Source organism: Podarcis raffonei, chromosome 4 (assembly GCF_027172205.1).
Source record: "Podarcis raffonei isolate rPodRaf1 chromosome 4, rPodRaf1.pri, whole genome shotgun sequence".
Taxonomy (NCBI): Eukaryota; Metazoa; Chordata; class Lepidosauria; order Squamata; family Lacertidae; genus Podarcis; species Podarcis raffonei.
The window spans coordinates 55,544,025-55,557,919 of record NC_070605.1 but is presented as its reverse complement, the minus strand read 5'-3'; the positions used below and the strand labels follow the sequence as shown (position 1 = coordinate 55,557,919).

At 43.7% G+C, this 13,895-nt stretch overlaps 1 protein-coding gene across 2 annotated transcripts in view; it reads left to right on the top strand.

The window, feature by feature from the left end:
* The first annotated feature begins 4,238 nt into the window (after nucleotides 1-4,238).
* KCNJ6 (potassium inwardly rectifying channel subfamily J member 6) overlaps nucleotides 4,239-13,895 on the top strand; it is a 118,286-nt gene continuing 108,629 nt past the window's right edge. For both annotated transcript variants that reach the window (XM_053386703.1, XM_053386702.1), the window contains exon 1: nucleotides 4,239-4,835. The gene's annotated coding sequence lies outside the window, so the exon portion shown is untranslated. The remainder of the gene's footprint in view (nucleotides 4,836-13,895) is intronic.

Below are 13,895 nucleotides of genomic sequence, written 5' to 3'. Positions count from 1 at the left end.
CTTGCAAACCCCTCCCCAACACCAATTCCTTGAATTCCAAACACCCCAACCCAAAATCCAAAACCCCCCCAAAAAAGTTTTAAAAGCTTAACTTACCAAATGGCTGCAAAAGAAGTTTTGGAAAAGCTTCAAAAATCACCAAAGTCTTTAAAAACCTCAAAAAAGGCTACTATGTACACTGCGTTCTATGAGTTGCTCCTCGAAGTCAAGTCGCAACTGTATTAGCGGTGTTAAGAAAAAGGAAACAAACTTGCAAGACGTTTTCGTCTTGCGAATCAAGCCCATAGGGAAATTCGTCTTGCGAAGCAGCTCAAAAAACGGAAAACCCTTTCGTCTAGCGAGTTTTCCGTCTTGCGAGGCATTCGTCTTGCGGGGCACCACTGTAATGAACCAATGCACCCTAAATGTGCACACTCTTCTGGCATTCACATCATCTTTGTAACAATTGGACAAGATGAGATTTTTTATCATTCATTCTGGCTACAAATTCTGATCAACAGGGTTATTTGCTCCCTCCCTCTCCCCCATATAGGTTAATGAGGTTGTAAATTAGGGAGACAACATAATCTGATTATCATATATCATAAAGCCGTCGCATGGCAGAGCAAAGCATAGTGGCAACATTTAGAGCTGCCTTTCATGGAAGAGATTAGCCAAGCATCCAGAAAGCGGTGGAAATGGAGGCAGTAAAATCAAAGCAATTTGGCGTTTTCTGTTGAACGATGATAGCCATTGAACACCACAGCCCACAACCATCTCTTTATATATTGCCAATTCAAATTCATTATTGAACACAAGATCTAAGCCAAACACCTGCCATTTAAAATGAGATGACATGATGCAAGGAAAAGCAACACGAGGGCAGGGGGCTAATATAAAAGGAATGTTTCATGGTGAAGTTCATATGTAAATATACGGGGGAAATATGGGGAAAGTTGTGTACTGGATTTAACAAAGGAGAGAGGGAAAACAAAGAAAGATTTGTTCTAGACATCAGATAGATTTTTGCAGTTGAATTAGAGCAATAACTCCACAACCTTTTACACACAAAGAACCTTCAGTTAACCAGTGGGTTTCCCCTCTCCCCTATTATTCCATATATCCAAATGCAGCAATCCTAAATGTAGATCCTGGCAACTGTTTAAAAATTGAGGATTTGTGATAATTACGTATCTTAATTAATGTCTGGAAGAATAAAGGCTGTAATGCAATTTATTGTTTGCTACATAAGTCATTCTGAGCAGCACCTCCATGGGATTCCTGACTTAAAACCTCTCGGCCTTGGAAGTCTAGCTGCCAAATACCACAGCAGCTGGAAAAGAAATACTGAAGAAAGGACAAGGGGAATTTCCCTCTGGTGTGACTCAAATAACAAAGCTTATTTAGCTAGTTTCCACCCACTGCTGTCTTTCTTCCCCTCCCGTTCTGGGTCTGCAGCATGCTCTGGAAATTTTCCAAACAGATGGTATCTCATCTCCATGAGGCATGAAATATTCTCCACAATAGCAGAATTTGGCCCTTTAAATATCATATGCAAAAGTTGCTTGCCATTTTAATTCCTTGTCAATTCTGAAAGGGAACTAAACATGGCACTATTAGAGGTACTGATGAATGGCAGCATTAAAAAAAACCCAACCTGTCACACTTTCTTTCAGTGCAGTGGAACACGAGTATCATTTGCAAACAGAGAAGAATCTTCTTCAAAATCCCGTGCTTTTCATCTGAGCAAAAATAAGGAACTTGTGGGTCAAGTCCCAAGGCTAATACAATGTTGTAAGATAATAAAGGCAGTGATCACTCTTCGTTTATCATGAAAAGAGCAATTCAACATGTAATAGAGCATCTCGGCTAGTCTCTAAGGAGCGTTGGTGGAATATCAATCTTTGGTTGGATTATGTTCATGCTTTCCTATTAAAAGGTCCAGATTTGCTGTTGAAAATCTCCCCTTTGAATGCACAAATCTCAGAGCCAGCTCACTCAGCCAAACAGTTGCTGCATGAAAATGTGGGAAGGTGGATCCGTACAGAGTTCAGTGCATGGTGAAATAAAGGTGTGAGCCACTTTGCAGCACACTTTTGTGAGTATGGCAGCCAATGGTGCAACAAATGTAAGTTGCGGCAAACAGTGTGCGTGTGTGCAACAAATTCACTGGACTCACATTTATGTTCTTAACATGCCAAATGAGTCATGTGAATTGGCTGTTCATATTACTGATATGCAACTGAGATGCATTTTCCAAACACTCATTTTAACCATCCTTTCAATGTCAAATATTTTAGCTAGGGACTGTGGTCATATAAACCAACATGCACCCTGACCTCCTGACTAACAGAAACTCTGCTTCACTATATTACTAAAACCAGAGAAAAGCATCAGAAGCCTGTAGACAACACTTTCCCAAGTGTCTTCTCTCTTTTTTAAAGCCATTACTGTTTATAAATTGCAGGTCTGTTGTTCCTGAGCTGCATGCCAGTGCTACATGCTGGATGTAATGAAGGCCCAGAAACACCCCACATGGACTATAACATAGATCAAATCCAGGGTTCACTGTACAGATTCATTCACATAAATACTAGACTTAGGCCAAGTTACTCAAATAGGCTGCCATTCTTCCCCATTTTCCCACTAATAAAGTGCAGACCAAGACAGTGGTATTTGTCAGCTGCAAATATACTACACACCACCTTCAGGAAGCTTGGAGTTAATTCCATGCAATCACAGGGCAGTTTCCCATCTAGAATTTGCCAGTATTAGAAATGTTCAGTTTTCACAGAAGGCTATTTTGGTCTTGTTTAAGCAATGGAGAACAATAAACAGGAATATGAAAGAGCAAGACTGGCAGTGGTCAAGCATGCAAACACACACACACACACACACACAGAGAGAGAGAGAGAGAGAGAGAGAGAGAGAGAGAGATGCCTCCACATTAAGAGCAAGATGCCAGCCTGCAATGGTCATCCATTGACACCTGTAGAGCAACAGCTTTGGCTGAAGCAGTCAACACACCATCAAGAATTGCCTTGCTGAATAAAGTGAAGGAGCAGCTGGGTCCAGAGTCAAGTGAAGCTTGCCCTACCAGTCTCAATGAGCATGAGCCACCACTGGGCTTGCCTCTCTTCAACCAAGCTCAGACAGCCACCCTTTGGAAGCTGATGAGCATGATGGAGGCTCACCAATCTTGTTTGTTGCTTGTCCCCACCCAGTATCTGGTGATCAGAGATGTACTGTCACCAGGGACATTGTGAAGGGGTGACTCAGGGGTAAGCTGAGCCCCAGGTCTTTTGCACTGGCCCACAGATCTGCTGCCCCTTGCCCCAAACATTTCATCTTTTAAAAAAATGCTTGCTGTGTAGTTAGCCTACTGCAAAGTGCTGCACTAGTGAGACCCACCACCATATTAATTTGCCCAGAGGGAAATACATGTCATGGGCCTCCATTCCACATCTGTTAAGTTCCTACCAAGGTCACTAAACATCGGGGGGGCTCTATCTTCATCTGTACCACCCAGATTAGAATCCCAACAGCCAATATCATTAGGGAAAGGGCCATGGCCCAGGGGGTGGAGCACATGTCTTGCATGCCAAAGGCCGCAGGTTCAACACACAGCATCTTGAGGGAGATCTCTCCTGCCTGAAACTCTGGAGAGCTGCTGGCAGCCAGAGGAGACAAAACTGAACTAGAAGGACTGGTAGTTTGACTCAGTATAAGGCAGCTTCCTATGTTCCTGTATCATTTTTTAAATCTACACCACTTTGCCCTACAAAGTCTCATTACTATCTTCTTATCCCATTTATAGACAGAAGCTTTCTCTAAATTCTTGCTTGTCGTTTTTCAGTGTGGACCTTGTCAAGCAAAGCTTCAAAATCCTACCACAGCGTGCAACTCGCCACAGCCAATGTGGTTAATGTCTCTCAATTTCTTTATCCTTGCCAAAAATGTTCCTATTTTCTTCGCCAAAAAGGATAACCCACACAGCCTTTTTTAGAAAAAGAGAGAGAGGAAGGAAGGAAGGAAGGAAGGAAGGAAGGAAGGAAGGAAGGAAACACTATGAATTCCACATGTCCCCCTCCTATTTCAAGGAATCTAGCGTCGGTCCTCCTTTGCCTCAGCTCAGGAAAAATAAAAACCTGTTCCCAGGAAACGGAGCGGGTTGATTGCACACGCAGTAAAGTTTCCATTTAGTCTCTTCCAAGCTGAAAAGGAAACAATCTCTCCCCTTGGAAAAAAAAAAGTGGTCGTGGGGAGAACCTGCCATAGCTTGTACTTCGTCGGTTCGGCACTAGATGGCACTGCGCGAAGTTTTATCTGCTCTTGTTTTGTTCCAGCGACTGGAAACCCAGGCTGGGATCGAGCGGAATTCATTGAAGCTGCAGGCTTTCGTGACGTGTCCCTGAGCGCTCCATTACTTTGCTCGCTGCCAGCGCTTTATTGTTCTTGCTCCCCTCCGATCTTCTTCTTCTTCCTCCTGCTCCCCACCTTCCCTCGTGGTGCCCATCCGATGCCTTCGCCATCCCACTGAACTCTGCCTGGGCGACCAGCGGGCGCCCGCTCAACTCCAGCCCTCTCGCCCGGCTGCGCTTGTGGGGGAAACCCAAAGGGATCCAGAGGCAGGTGAGCAGCGCGCAGGATGGGCGCCGCGGAGAGCAGCGCGGGACCGCTGTAGACGCGGAACGCCTCGCCTGCCCTTTCCTTGGAGACGGGCATTGGCTCGAAATCGACCTTCCATCCTCCAGTGAGCGACCAGCCGCCCAAAAAAAGCCACCCACCCGCGCCCACCCTGCTGGATCCTGGAGGGAGGAATCATGATCGAGTGAGCGAAGCCGTGCGCCGAACAGGTAGGGCAATGCAGCTTTCTTCCTTCTCGCCGTGCGCGAAGCCCAGGAGGGATCCAGCCCTCGCTCCTTCCCCCTCCGCCCTCGCCCACCCCAGCAGATCCCGTCCCAAAGTTGTGCTTTTGGGAGACGGAGGTCCCAACGGCATGGCGACAAAGGGACGGTCCGTTTCGCATCCTCTTCTTGGTTCGCCGGTGAAAACCTGGAAAGGCTTGGCGAGGTGGTGGAGGGAGGCTTGAAACGCAGCCGGCCACTTCTTCCAGATCTGTTTCTCTCTCCCTTTGGGTCGGAACTCCGGATATGTTGGTGGAGAAGGCTGTGGGGAAGGCGTGTGTGTGTTGTGTTGTTGAAGGAATCAATTGTTCTCCGATCCTGTTTACCAGAAAGAGAGGAAAGGGGCGGGTATCTCCGTTGGCTTGGTTTCTGTCCATGCAGCCAGATGTGCATCGGGAGGGGAGCAATAATTGGATAGTAAAAGTCACCCAGCCCCGAGATCCTTGAAAGTTGTGGCTCTCTTCTCCCTTCCCTGGCAAAAACCTCTTGGCTGAAATCAGACAAGTTACGAGGCTGTGGTGGATTTTTAAGAATAACCACATCTGGAGAACCTATTTGGATCTATTTGTTTGTTTACTAAGAACAAATGATTGCTAGTTTGCTTCATGAGGATAGGGAGACAAACCATGATCTAATTATGTAACTGAGCAGGGTACTTAATCCCACATTGCAAGCCCTGGGAGGCTGGTGTGGGGAACAGTAGAATGCTCCAAATAAAGACCTGCATGGCAACATCCAGGATATAAGGAGAGAATATTCCCACGAAGCTTGAACGGGAAAAGGCAGGGCTGAGAGTGCCAGCTGAAACCCGTGGCAGGATTCTGCCTGATTTCACTGGCGCTGGATGGCACCCTGAATTTGCATCATAGCAGAGCAATGGTTACAATAGAGTGGGGGGTGTCATTAAAAGAACAAGGCATCTGTGGCACTGTGACGCAATGTCACACAGTCATGCAGTGGCACCCATTTCCCTCCTGAATCTTTTGAGGAGCAAGAGAGTTCTGTGATGTGCAAAGCAGCAAGCGAAAGAAGTCTTTAGGCTAATGAGGTGATGCCTAATTTGTCTTGCTCGAAGGAACAGAGCTCACTATCACCATGGCGACCCAGGGAATATTAACTTCAATTCCATAGAACATGTGGGGTAGGGGGGGTATCTTTCCCAGTTGTAAGTGGGGGGCGGGGTGGGATAATGAAAGGCTTGCCGCCACTGATTTAGTAGAGAAAGTTTGTGGCTTTGGGATGACGTCTTGAAGCAAGATCAAGTTGCCCTCTCTTAAACTGAGCATAGAATGCATAAACCATGCATCAGCACCATGGACAGTGCAACATGGAAAAGCCACTCCATTCAGCCCTATGAACGTGGTGTTGCTTCTTGAAACTTTCCCAACTCTCTTTGGTCAGTTTAAAAGTTAGCATTCTAGTGAAAGGTGTGAAGTGGGGGAAGAGAGAGGCTTATTGTACATATTACAGCATGCAAGTCCCTTTTGCGGGGGGGGGGGGATTAATCTGCTTTGTGCATAGCAGTGGTGCAGCATCAGAAGAGTTCTTGGGAATGAAGAGCAGCTCCAGTACCTGGAAAGTGGAAACAATCAAGCAATTTTAAAATGTGATAGGAAGAGAAATGGAGTTGTTTTTCCCATGCTGGCTTATCTCTTGAACTTTTCAGGGCCCAAGATAATAGTGAAGAAATAGTTTTGCGGCATGCACTGTGCAGACATAGCGCAGTCTGCATAAAAAGCACAGCTCTGCCCCAGCCTGGAAGATGAAAAGGTTATGTGGGTACCACTCAGTTAAGTTCATGAACGCCCAGAACTGCAAAACTTACATTTTGCTTTTATTTGGTAGTTGTATATCAATGCCACTAATTGGATGGTGCTAAAATTACAGGTCCACAGGGCTAGGAGGGACTCTAATGTATTCTAGTCTTAAATCATTGCATCTGGGATGGGACAGAAACTCTCTGTCCAATATACCTCACATCAAAGTCACTAGCATTTATATTACACTCTCCCACAGGTAGAAATCTTGAACCGTCAAAAGTGTGCTATAGATGAATTCCTAAAGAAGAAGGATCACATATATATATATATATATATATATATATATATATATATATATATGAAGTGTGAAGCACTAATTAAGCCCTGCCTAGAGCCTATGTATGGTTTCCCAAGTGTGAAAATGGAATAGAATCATAGACTCATAGAGTTGGAAGGGACCCAAGGGTCATCTAGTCCAACCCCCTGCAATGCAGGAATCTCAGCTAAAACATACATGACAGATGGCCATCCAACCTCTGCTTAAAAACCTCCATGGAAGGAGAGTCCACCACCTCTTGTGGGAGTCTGTTCCATGGCTGAACAGCTCTTACTGGTTTTTCCAAAGGTTTAGTCAGAATCTCCTTTCTTGTAACTTGAAGCCATTGCCTTGAGTCCTACCCTCCAGAGCAGGAGAAAACAAGCATGCTCCCTCCTCCATGTGGCAGCCCTTAAGATCTTTGAAGATGGCTATCATAGCTCATCTTTTCCAGGCTAGACATACCTATCTCGTTGTTGTTTGCCCCCTTTAGGAGTTCTAACAGACCTTTGGAAGCAATAGGCTTCAAAAGCAACAAACCCATTCTCATTCCTGAGGTTTACTTGCTGACAGTTACAGACATAACATCCTAACAGAGCAATCCTCTACTCACCTCACACACAGATCAGAGACACATTGGTGCTATTCTGGCAGATTGGCTTAATGGCATCAAACGCAGACTCAGCCTGAGAGGGAAGATGGGGAAACACACAAGGAGATTTTTTTTTAAAAATGCATAAATGTTTCCAGGCTACTGTACCCACTAGTAAGGGACTGGGCTGGCAATGGAGCCCAAAATGACATCCACACCACATCCAGAGAAAGCGAATGACTCCTGCACACTTTTGCCTGTGACATAAGGGTGGAGTGAGTAAAACATGGGAGACTTCTGTAGCAGTTAGGCATGACAGCCCATGTTCCCCCTTCCCTTGCTTAGCCATATGGGATGCTCTGTTCTGGTACTTCCAGAACTTCCCTCTGATATTTGGATGAAGGGTAGTATACAAATTTAATAGATCATCAGCATGAGCATCAGTTGTTGGGGTGGAATTTGGTATTATGTGTTTGTGTGTGGAGGAAGTCAAGAGCAAGGTACCTTTTAGAGATCTAGGCATAGATGTGTTAGCAACGGGCTCAAGTTACCATGCACCTAACGAGGCTAGCCTGCTTTGCTCAGAGTGCTCCCTTTGTGTGCAAGGTGCCCTTTCTCCATTGTTTCTCATCCCCAGAGTTCCCTTTGTGAACCCTTAAGCGTGTGCAGCATTGGGCCAGAGAGAGATAATCCCAGACACAGCATCCTATCACCTCAGTTATTGTCTCCCTTTGTGGGGTTTATAGACTGATGGTAGTGTGATTGGGTTCTGAGTTACATCATAACCTGTGCTTTGTCACTGTGACATGTGTGGGGCCATCACTGATGTGGGGCTAGCTATATTTTCAAAGAAAAAAATCTCACCTCATTGAAATCAATGGGAGGAGTTGCACTGTCCATGAGTCAAAGAGGTAGAGAGGATGCAGCATAAATGTGCTCCTGCTGTGTGCTGCCACCCATGCGCCACCCACAATGCTACCCTGTATAGCCATTTGACCAGCATGACCTGTCATGGCAGTTGCATATCAGATGTTCCTCCAACATTGCTGTGTCCCTGTCAAATACTTTAGCCCCCTCATTCAAGGATTTGTCAGTACAGAATTGGGCCCTGAAGGTATTCAGAATGAAACCATCATTTCAGTGGAATAGCCCTTGCTAAGTTGGTGTCCTCCAGACAGTGGCAGACCTTGGGGTCTCAAATTTCAGCGACGCCCCCTGCCACTTGTGCCCTATTCTAAATCATAGTTGCCACGTCCCCTGCAGCACCACCAAGGCTCCTCACCCAGGGTGACCAAACCGGTCACGCTCTCCTTAATCCACCTCTGCTCCAGACTGGGGCTGATGGGCGTTGTAGTCCCACAAATCTGGAGGGCAACAGATTGGCAAAAGCTGCAATAGTATTTTATACAAATGGAGAAGGTGGGTGGAATGGTGGGCATGTCTGGGGGATTGCAGCTACAGTCTGCAAAGCAATCTCATTCCAGCACCACAGAAATCTAAAGAAATCTATGGCCACACCTACTCCAGACTTGGCATCTTACAGATAAACTAAAGGGCCTTCTGGCACAGATTAAACACTGAATGTCAAACAATTGTCAAATGACATATGCAATTGGATCAAAGATTACAGCCATAATCCTTCGTACACTGAATTTGGAGTAACTTCCAAGTAACTCTGCCCTGGGTCACTCAACAAAACTGTTTGGTTGGTGACTGCTCTCAAGTGGTTACAAGAAGCAGGAGATAGCAGGCAAATAAATGCTCTTCGTGTGTTTCCGAAGCTCTAGTGCGTAGTCTATTCTGCATACTATTTGAGAGCCTCCCTAAAATACAGCCGTGTACATAAGTATCATTTCACATTGACATTGCTAGTTCTATTTCTGTTTCTTGCTACCATTATTTCTCTCTATTGTTAGACATACAAGACAATCAAGAAGAGAAAGGAAAACAAGAAAATAATAGTGTTCATTTAGGAAAGAAATCTTTCGATGAGTCATTTTGATTCTGTTCCCTGTGCAAATGCATGTGTGTGTTTTGTTTTGTTTTTTACATTTCACAAACACACTGTCTTTTAGTACTTTACGTAGTCTTCAACAGACAGCAAGCAGTAAATACACATTTTTTGTGGAGGGGGAAATAAACTGAAGATTTATATACCTGGAGAAAAATTTAAAATATGTATTTGTAATCAAATGTCTTATTTTTATAGGTCATTAAGTTATCTCACCCTGTAACTTAGTGAAAATAATCTAAGGGGCAGGGCGGGAGGGAGGGAGGGAGGGAGAAAGAGATGGGGGGGGGAAGGAATCAACCAGGAACTACACATGTCCTTGTCTCTGTGAAGTCTGTAGAAAATAATGAATTCTGTAGAATACTGCAAGTAGAAACTCCATATTCTATGACCAGATTATAGTGTATATATTAGTTACACATAATGCTGACAACAGAATATACATTTTTTCATATCATGGAATTTGGAGGAAATGGTAAGGATTAAGGTGATAGGAGGAAACGGGATTTAAAATGCATTTGGGCAGCAGAATCATAAGGAAGAATTACTGCATCTTCTCACTGTCCGCAAGTGCTTGTCTATCTGTGACTGCTGACCAGCTTTTCCCAATGAACTCTGGTTTTTCTGTGACACCTTATGCAATAGCAGAATGATCGAGCCCGGAGGGATGTTGCTTATGCCCCGTCAGTTCTTCATCCCACACTCTGCCGAGACCAAAGAATGCAAGTCAACGTTTTGATTTGACTAAAATCAATGTCACACAACAGTCCTGATCATCCTCAGAAACAAGCACAATCAACTAGGTCTGTGGGGTGATGAAATACTCACATCGCACACAAACAGCACATACCTCAATGCAGTGCGATGTCAGGATTCCTGGGGGGTTTTCCCATTTGTGCCCCACTCTTCCTCAAAAAGACCGAGTAGCTTGCAGATGGTTCCCTGGTAGTCTCACATCCAGGCAGTTGCCAAGCCAGGTATGTTCATGCTGTCCAGCACACTTGTGTAAATCCAGTATTCAGTTCCTTACAGCAATATCAATTTCTGCATCAGCATAGCAGGTATAACCAGTGCTTTTTTCCAGGGGGAGGCAGGGATACGCATACCCCTAAACATTTTGTGGATCTAAGTTTGGTCTCATTGAGGGGCAGTATTTCAATATGAATAGGAAAATGAGAATATCCCTAAACATACATATATATATATATATATATATATATATATATATATATATATATATATATTTAGGGGGGGAAGCACTGGGTATAACAAGGGAAGGAGCAGAGGTCAGCAAAACATTTAACCACACCAGATCCATACATTGCTTTGGAAGGGAAAATTGCCCAAAACTTAGTTGTGGGGGGTGAGGGGTTAAGGATTCATCTTCTAACACTGTCACGGGTACTAAATCTCTGCTGTCCCTCCACATAAACTAGGTTGTTCCCTGCAAGAAATAAAGAACCAACAGAAAATAGCCCCTTAGGCAGATTCTGGGGCCTAAATCTCTCTCCAATCCAGTCCAACATATGGACCTATACCTGCCAACCAACAGGACTGGGCTGCCCCAAGTTTGAAATCGATATTGCTAGCACAGTTTGTTACTTCCTTTATAGAAAGCTAACAGTTTGCACCTCAAAGGTACTGGGAACATGAAACTGCTGTCTGTAAGCCTAATTATTTGGTACTGAACAGCGTGTCTTCTTGTGTATGAAAGGGGTGGGTGGGAAAGAGATAAGACACAGCAGCTAAAAATATTGGTCTAGAAGATATTGGTTCCCATGGCCTCCCTCTCCATAGAAGCTTGAAAAACGAGAATGAAAAAGAGCCATCATAAGCATTGATAACAAAACTGCTCAGCATATGTGTGAGTGTTTATGGTTACATAAGCTAATAGTCTAATGATAAAATTATTCAAATACAATTTAAATGCTATTGAAATGGAGGAAGGGAGGAAAGAAATTGCTATAGTCATCCAACCTCCAAACTAAATGAATTCACTGATACTTTAAAAAAAAAAGAATGTTTTTGATAAGTCCAGCATTTTAACTTGCCAAGATAGGAATCATATTTTGCCCTCCTACAGATGTTCAATTCTCTTGTCAAAACGAAATCTTTTTACACTGTGCATTCAGTGAGAAATTTGGATTCGTTTCTGGAGACAAATCACTCCAAAGACAAAACAATTAAAATTATGTCTGAGAAATAGATTTCCTCTCGTCTACAACTCTTAACAATGCCCTCACATCGGATGCTTGGCCAGATGAGAACTAGATGAAAATTATACTCTGTTTCAGCTAAGTATATTAATCATGTCCATGTAAGGGTCAGATGGCAGAGCGCACCATTAAAACATCACACTTACCCAGGAATCATTTCCATGTTTTGAATGTTAACTATCTGAAATGAGAGGTAAATGTTACTTCCCATTGAAAGTAATAATAATAAAGTAAACTTTGCTTTGAACAATTTTAGTATCACAAGCATTTGATAGAAGGTGCTTTAATTTTTGTTTTTATTATCAATTGCTTATGTTTTACATCTTTAATTAGCTTTTATTGTTTTATTGTTTGCATGTATATTTATTTTTTAATAATAATGATGATGATGATGATGATGATGATGATGATGTTCTGTTGTTAGCCACCATGGAAATTTCATACTCAAAGGAGATGTAAAATAAAAATAAGATAAATAAAATAAACAAACCAATTTATTACAATTGGTGAGTGGTGAGAGGAGCAGGCAAGTTGTGACCTCTGTAGCAGTCTAATAGTCTAATGACAAAAGTAGCAACTTTCTGGACAGTTTATAGACAGTTTCTACCATCTCTTATTATCTCCTGTGAAGTGCCTCAGGGTGGGTGGGAGTAAGCTCTGACCAAAGCTATATGAGCTTCTGTGACATTACATAGCCCATATGTTACTGTTGCTGTGGCCTGAATGAATCTGCCTACTTATGGTGACAGGATAAAATAAGTTTCTAGGGGAGCAAGAAGCTGTGTCTTGCACACAGGGATTGTTAGGTGTTATGGCGAAATACTGCTTTGTCTTGAAAGGGCTAAGTGGGAGAGAAAGTACCACCTCAGGGAGAAATTACCATACTCTTGTCTCACCACAAAATTGTGGGAGACAAGAGTAGGGTAATTTCCTACAAAATTCCCACAAAATAGGTGGGAGGCTGTGTCACAGCCAGCAAATCAGCATGGCTTTTACTGGGATGGAAATTTATTTCTTACTTATTTAATGCATTTTCATTATTGAATTCAGGCAAAGAAAGGAGGAGGGGGCATCAGGGCCACTTACAAATGTCAAGACAGCCCTCAGGCTCACAACCTAAAAATACCCAACGCAAAAGGGAAATGGATTGGGAGGGAGGAGGGAAAAAAACCTCTGGCACTATATTGCAATGATCAACTGGAATGGAAATATTTCAAGGTGGCGAGAAACCAAAAGTTGCTAGTATTTTGACAGAGCTGATAGACGTGCCATACAATTCTGTCTCTGCCCTTTTTCTTATATGGAATGGATGCAGTAGATCAGGCATAGGCAAACTCAAGCCCTCCAGATGTTTGGGACTACAATTCCCATCATCCCTGACCACTGGTCCTGCTAGCTAGGGATGATGGGAATTGTAGTCCCAAACATCTGAAGGGCTGGAGTTTGCCTATGCCTGCAGTAGATGATAACTGAGGAAGGAGCCTGGTGGAGCCAGTGTTTCAGCAGAGCAGATAGAGAGGCCTTGCAATGGGTTTGGGGAAAAGCAAGTACCGACGGCAGGTCATTCCAGAACAAAAGTGGGTGAATGAGGACATCCAAATCTGGTCCTAAGAGAAAAAACAGCCTGCAGATGCTCAGAACAGAGAATGCCTTTCCCTCTCACCCATAGATGCTGAGTGCCTTCTTTCCTGCTGAATTTCCCATAAGTTTCTTCCTACAGAAACAATGATGTATAGATTGAAAGAAGAAAGCCGAAGGCTGGAAGGAAAAACAAAATGACAAGAAAACGAGCTGCTAATTCAATGGTGTAATCAACTGTGTTCTGCAGTATTTAATCAGAGGATCCCTCCATTCATTTATCCAGCTCAGGCTTCTGCTGCAGCATTGCAGGACACCTTCTGGTCCCGTCACCCCCACTCCCCATCAGGAGGAGAATTTTTCAGTCGCATAAGAAAAAGGGAAATTGTGAGGGCCATTTCACACATTACACAGAAGCATACCTGGGTTTGCCGCTGCAGATCTGTGTCATGGGAAGCAGCCGCCAATTATGGTTTAGACTTGCATGATACACGCTTGCTGTTGTCACATTCCCACCTTACGTATTTACTTCTACT